This window comes from Octopus bimaculoides, chromosome 28 (assembly GCF_001194135.2).
Source record: "Octopus bimaculoides isolate UCB-OBI-ISO-001 chromosome 28, ASM119413v2, whole genome shotgun sequence".
In the NCBI taxonomy this organism is placed as follows: domain Eukaryota; kingdom Metazoa; phylum Mollusca; class Cephalopoda; order Octopoda; family Octopodidae; genus Octopus; species Octopus bimaculoides.
Window position 1 is genome coordinate 2,375,653 of NC_069008.1, and position 6,002 is coordinate 2,381,654.

The following is a 6,002-nucleotide window of genomic DNA, read 5'->3' on the forward strand; positions in this document are numbered from 1 at the left end:
AAGTGAAAAATAGATTGAGGGACATTCGTCTACCTCAGGGGTTTTCAAACTGTGGTCCGCAAGGACAAGACAGGGGGTCCGTAGACAGCAAATACTTTTTATGGGCAATTTGATTTTATATATGTTTTTTAATCGAAATCTTTTAATTGACAATAAACTTATTTGTTAAATACTGTTAAATAAATAAATGTAAAAATATGTTATTTTAAGCAAATATTTATGTATAAATTTCATAAGCGTTTATAAGGGGGTACCTAAGGTAAAGCCTGAAATATAAAGGGGTCCGCAAGTCAAAAAGTTTGAAAACCCCTGGTCTAGCTGATGGCATCTGTCTCATGCCAGTTCGCCAAGGAACCGGTTGTATAAATGAGTTGCCTTCCTTCCATCAACAGTGAGAAATACATGCTTAAATTATCTCCCCTTTATGCAGCTTTGTTTTCTAATCAACAAAACAGGGAAGACCATGTTTCTAAACTGAATTTCCTGTCATGAGGGCATCATCTCCGAACAGAAATTCCGTAAATCCTCTAACCCTTTTCAACGCAAGACTACTTTCGATATACGTCTTCCTAAATATTCCAACAGAGCTTTAGTTTTCCCTGATAAGCAAAAAGACCGACACTTATGATAGGCTGTGACGGAATAAGCATTACAGAATCATCTGAATGCTGAGGGGTTAAATCAGTGATTTTCAACCGGGTTCCTTATGAGCCTTGAGGGTTCACACAAGAAAAAAATGATAAACTGGGGACCCGCAGTCATATTTTAAGAGTTTGCAAAAACAAATGCTTGTTTTAGATGTATTTATTGCAAGAAACAGTGATGTTTCTCTATTTTAACATGCATCCGGTCTCTCTCGCGGAGGTGTTATTACAAATCTAATGTGACTGTGATAAAACAAAATAGGAATTTTAATAGAAGTATCTATAAAACTAGTTTTTAAACATCGAATAGCTATGAGTGTCCGCTAGTAACCAACAGGATTTATACTTCAAAAAACAGCTAAGGGGTATCGTTTTAAAAATATGACATCAATCATTCTCACTCCGACGGAAAAACAAGTTCAAATACAGAGTTTCCTCCCTTGAAATATTTTCTGGAGTTACTTCCCTTGTTTTTTCATTATAAGTTCGTTTCTCTCCCAATTTTCCCCACTATTCGAGCGACTGAAATACCCTGCTCATTGAATGAACGGGTATGTGGCTGAGTATTCCACAGAAACGTATACACAAGCGCGGAAACAGCATGACTCACTGTTACAAGCATTCAAGCCATCAGATAGGCTTCCAAACAGTTTCCGATTATCCAAATGTACACACACATACAAGATATTGGTCAAATGAAGGATGTAGAAAAAGGACATTTGCCCAAGGTGCCTTACAGTGGAATTGAAACGTGGCAAACTCCTTTACCCTTAAATGAAGAAGAATTCAGCATGATTTCTTTAGTCCTGGAATCAATTCTTCTTCTTCCTCAACTTCAAAGAGTGTGGTTGGTGCTTTTGGTGTGACACCAGCATGGGTGCTCTTTATGTGATGTCAGTACAAATGCTATTTATATATATGTACTCTCTCTTTTACTTGTTTCAGTCATTTGACTGTGGCCATGCTGGAGCACCACCTTTAGTCAAGCAAATCGACCCCAGGACTTATTCTTTGTAAGCCTAGTACTTATTCTATCGGTCTCTTTTTTTTTTTGCCAAACTGCTATGTTACAGGGACGTAAAAACACCAGCATCGATTGTCAAGCGATGTTGGAGGGGCAAACACAAACATATATATACATGATAGGCTTCTTTCAATTTCTGTCTACCAAAATCCATTCACAAGGCTTTGGTCAGCCTGAGGCTATAATAGAAGACACTTGCCCAAGGTGCCATGCAGTGGGACTGAACCCAGAACCATGTGGTTGATAAGCAAGCTACTTACCACACAGCCACTCCTGCACTTTCTGTGTGACACTTACAGCACCTAGGTTTCCCAAGCGGTCACCCATCTAAGTACTAACTAGGCTCAACGTTGCTTAACTTTGGTGATCAGATGAGAACCGGTGCCCTCAACGTGATATGGCCGTAAAAATATTTTTTAAAAATGAAGAAAAAACACAAGTTCTCATTCCTAAGGTATTTTTCGATGGAATCATGGAGTTAGTAGCCCATGCTTTTAACCACAGGGATATGGCGTAGTGGTTAAAAGCACGGGCTACTAACCCCAAGATTCCAAGCAGTAACCTGAATAATAATAATAATAATAATAACAACATCGAAGAAGACCTTAGAAATGAGAACCCAGGTTCGAAATTTCCCCAAGACACCTGATGAATGCTGGAGGGTATATCAGCCGAAACGTTGTGTTAACAACAAACAAGATGAGGACAAATATCCGTCAAATGTAAATAATGTACAGAATTCCTCACCTCTTAAATATAGATCTGAACTCGTCTAAAGACAGGAACCGGGTTCAGTGTATAGAGAGCCATCGGTCTGATCCCCATCTTGCATGGATCATCTATCAGCACCACCCATTCATGACTCCTTGAGCATTTCCATCAGAGCTACCTTTGCATCATTCTCAGCATCCACTGGAATGACTTTGTCCACTAACACTGAGTCCTAGAGCAGGTGAAGGTCACCAGGATGAAGAGTCACAGATGCTTTAAGAGTATGCTGTATGGTGAACCCATCTGTGGTCACCATGAGAGGAGAACACCAAAAGAAGAAGTACAAGGACTCCCGAAAGAAGTTCCATGGAAGGTTGATCAAATATAGTAATGATTCCAGAAAGTTTTTCCAGAACCATGCGATTAACAAGAGAGAGAGAGAAATTCGTCTTTTATCACATCATTGAACTAAAAAATTCAAAGATTGTTTGCCAACATAACATGGCAGTCCTGCTGAATATCCCACGTTGTGAGATTTAAAATAAGTAATTTTTAAAAAATTCAAAAACGAAATTGTTGAAAAGGCACCAATTTTGAAAATCGTGCTCAGGGGAAGTAGTTGCTCCCCTTGCTCTGCTATTAGCTATGCCACTACTATCCAGCATGGTCCTACCAGGAGCATACGATCTGTTGGGACCACTCTCGGGGTCATCAAGGCATACACTCTACTACAGGGGTTTTCAAACTGTGGTCCGCGGACCACAGTGGGTCTGTAGACAGCAAATACTTTTTATGGGCAAGTTGATTTTATATATGTTTCTTAATAGAAATCTTTTAATTGACAATAAACCTATTTGTTAAATAAATAAATGTAAAAATATATTTTATTTTAAGCAAATATTTATGTATAAATTTCATAAGCGTTTATAAGGGGGTCCCTGAGGTAAAGCCTGAAATATAAAGGGGTCTGCAAGTCAAAAAGTTTGAAAACCCCTGCTCTACTATATGACAGCAAAGACAGGACCTTGTATGTGCTCTTTCTCCCTGACTTTAGAAGCTGGCTGTGCCTCTGCAGGACAGATTGTGGGATAGAGACCTCCTTCAAAGCAGGATCCCCTGACTTTAATGCACTCTGGTCACTTCGTGAAGGGGCCCTTCACATGGTGAAGGTGTCCAGAACCTTTGTCACAGCCTCCTTCAATGTCTTCAAAACGATGTTCCCCTTCAGCTTCGGGAACAACCAAAAGTCACAGAGAGCAAAATCTGGACTTTAGGAAACAACGGAAAGATAGAAGAGGCTGCAATACAAGGAACTTTCTAGAAGTTCCGAGACTTCTCCAGAAGAGATATTTATTAATTTCAAACAAGTATAAAACTCTAATCCCCATCAAAGTAGGACCCTCTCATTTCATTGCCCTTGTAGTACCCCAGCCACTTCTTGAAAGCCCCAGGAAAATCTTCCAATTTGACGGTGTCCAGGATCCTTGTCACAGCTTCCTTCAGTTTAGGGAAGAGCCAAAAGTCACAGGGAGCAAGGTCTGGACTGTAGGGAGGGCAAGGGGACAGTCTTGATTCCCGTCTCTATCAAGTAGTTGATTACCAGAATAGAATTGTAGACAGGTGTATTGTCCTGATTCAGGTGTTCTGGCCTTTTGCAAAAAAATCTCATCCTGACCTTACTCAAAAACTCAACAAAGTACCTTTTCAATTCTATATTTAAGAGATGAGAAATTATATACATTATTTATATTTGATGGATATTTGTCCTCATCTTGTTTGTTGTTAACACGTTTCGGCTGATATACCCTCCAGCGGTCTTGGAGAAATTTCGAACCTGGGTTCTAATTTCTAAGACATTTTTCGATAATGAGTGTCTTTAGGCTATTGTGTTAGATATATATATATAGAAGCATACATACACATGGAGATCTTTCAATTTGCATCTACCTAATGTACTCACAAGGCATTGATTGGCTCAACAATATAGCAGAAGAATATTATATATATATATATAGTCACTACGAGGATATATAAACCTCTTACAAGGACGGCTTCATGCAAGTTACACTGGTTTAATATATTATATTCCGTGTGAACTGAAGCAATTGCAGTCCTTATTAAAAACGTTAATAAATTAATTCATATCCATTAAATCTCTCCATTTTCTTGGTGTATAAGCTGACCCATCTTTTTGTGGGGCTGTAAATTTTGTTCAGAAAATCTTGGCTGGTATGCTGGAAAATGTATCTCATATTTATCTCTCTAAGTATGTATGTGTGGAAGCGCAATAGCCCAGTGGTTAGGGCAGCGGACTCGCGATCATAGGATCGCGGTTTCGATTCCCAGACCGGGCGTTGTGAGTGTTTATTGAGCGAAAACACCTAAAGCCCCACGAGGCTCCGGCGGGGGATGGTGGCAAACCCTGCTGTACTCTTCCACCACAATTTTTATCTCATTCTTACTTTCTGTTTCTGTTGTGCCTGTAATTCAAAGGGGCCAGCCTTGTCACACTGAATATCCCCGAGAACTACGTTAAAGCTACACGTATCTGTGGAGTGCTCAGCCACTTGCACGTTAATTTCACGAGCAGGCTGTTCTGTTGATTGGATCAACTGGAACCCTCAATGTCATTAGCGACGGAGTGCCAACAACAATCTATTCATCTATCTATCTACTCTATTTTCCACTCAACATAGTATATAGTATAAACATGTTGTATAAGCATTCAAACATTGATCCTTTCTTTCCAAATCCTGTTGCATCTCACGTGGAATTTGGGGTCCTCCAAAATTGACCTATTTTCTTTTTAGCTGTAAATTTTTTTCTGTAAAACCTGATTAATATGCAGGAAAATATGGTATCTTATTTATCCATCTGTCTGTAAATGAAAATTACATTAATCCATTAATGTGTGAAACCTGGTCTACAACTAATTCTTTATTTTTGTATATTTTCTTTTGTCTTGCTCGTTCAAGTTCTGGTGTGCACTGAATTTCCCTGGAGAACATTCTTTTCTTTTGTGGTTTGATCGTTGATGGTCGATTTCTAGCACAATAGATGTCCACTTAGTGGTCATCCCTTCTCACATGTATGTAATACAATCTTTCTGAATTTTCAGAATTTTCTTTATACTAGGCCACTGGTTTTAAATTGATGTTAAATTAAATTAAAATCCAATTTATCACCCTTATTATTTTAATTATATATATACCGCCTGATTGGCCTTCGTGCGGGTGACACGTAAAAGCGCCCACTACACTCTTGGAGTGGTTGGCGTTAGGAAGGGCATCCAGCTGTAGAAACTCTGCCAAATTAGATTGTAGCCTGGTGTTGCCATCCGGTTTCACCAGTCCTCAGTCAAATCGTCCAACCCATGCTAGCATGGAAAGCGGACGTTAAACGATGATGATGATATATGTGTGTCTATCTATCTATCTATCTATAGTATTTTCTGTCATACAAGTCAATGGTAGGTATTTAGTGTAAACATTGAAACACAATCATTATCCTTCTAAATCCAGCTGCATTTCTCATAGAATTTTTGGTCCTCTAAAATCATCTTCATGTAGAAGTCAACCTGCCTTTTTCACCTTTTTGGTTTTAAATTTTGGTCCGAAAAATTG

The 6,002-nt window shown here is 38.9% G+C and overlaps 1 non-coding gene across 1 annotated transcript; it reads right to left on the bottom strand.

Annotated features, from left to right (window-relative positions):
• Positions 1 to 1,958: 1,958 nt before the first annotated feature.
• LOC128251196 (5S ribosomal RNA) lies at positions 1,959 to 2,077 on the bottom strand. The gene has a single exon (XR_008267009.1). It is a non-coding gene; the product is annotated as a 5S ribosomal RNA (ribosomal RNA).
• Between the last annotated feature and the right edge of the window lie 3,925 nt (positions 2,078 to 6,002).